The sequence below is a fragment of the Vidua chalybeata genome, chromosome 1 (assembly GCF_026979565.1).
Source record: "Vidua chalybeata isolate OUT-0048 chromosome 1, bVidCha1 merged haplotype, whole genome shotgun sequence".
NCBI classification, from domain to species: Eukaryota; Metazoa; Chordata; class Aves; order Passeriformes; family Viduidae; genus Vidua; species Vidua chalybeata.
The window spans coordinates 11,808,060-11,809,110 of record NC_071530.1 but is presented as its reverse complement, the minus strand read 5'-3'; positions in this window follow the sequence as shown (position 1 = coordinate 11,809,110).

The following is a 1,051-nucleotide window of genomic DNA, read 5'->3' as shown; positions in this document are numbered from 1 at the left end:
TGATAACATCCCTACAGTGACTGACCGCAGCAGTAGCTGGAGGCAGGCAACTCCTGCCAGAGGGGAGGAAGAAGAGATCAGAGATGGTAGACAGAAAAATTCAAAAATTCCCAGCATACTTTAAATTTTTTTTTTTTTTTTTTTTTTTTGTTAGCATTATAGCCAAAGAATTGAGGACAAGGGCATGAGACATGCCGAGCACCTGCCCTTTACTACATACATAAGATCCCGTGTACTCTCATTTGGCACCAGGCAGACTTCTTACATCTTACATCTAAATCAGGTAACGAGGCTCGTATATCCCCGAACAGGGATTGGCAATTTGGTGGCCATACTTCACAGGTGCCGTCCTTCTGAGCAACCTCATGAACATGGCGTATAAAATACTATCTCAAAATCCCATTCATTTACAAAACAGAAGGAATAAAAGCCCAGGCACGTACAAGCACTCTCCCGGTGGGTACGACATCCTGTGCAGCCTCAGTGAGGTCCCATCACGACAGTGACATGGATGTTTCCAAGCTAATCGGGACCGTGCAGAGGCTTTGTGCGGCTGCAAGGGCTCTGCACGCCCAGGCACAGCCGCAGGCCATTAAAGCGACTTTAGTTCCCCACCCACCGCTGCTGAACTTGCCCGTTTTCCTCACCAAGTCTTTGCATTAACATATCGATACACCGGCAAGGCACGGGCGAACAGCGATGCAGCCCTCGGAACACACTGATCCCGGGTACTGTATTTTACTTCGTTGTTTTCTTTAATCTGGAAAAGCGAGCAATAAGCCCTGCTCAAAGGTCGCTCCTTTCACAACCAACGGAGCTTTCGATTTTCCTGAGAACTTCGTGAACAACACAAAGGCATTTCCAAGAGATTCCCCCCGCTATCCCAGGCCAGCCCCCGCCCAGCACAGCAAACGAAGCAACAACAAACACGGCCCCACCGCCAGCTGCCCGGGCCCCGCCGCTCGGGCTCGGGCTCGGGCTCGGGGCGGAGCTGCGGGGCCGCCGCCAATGCGGGCGGGGCGGCGGCGCCTGCGCCGGTGCCCGCTGCGCT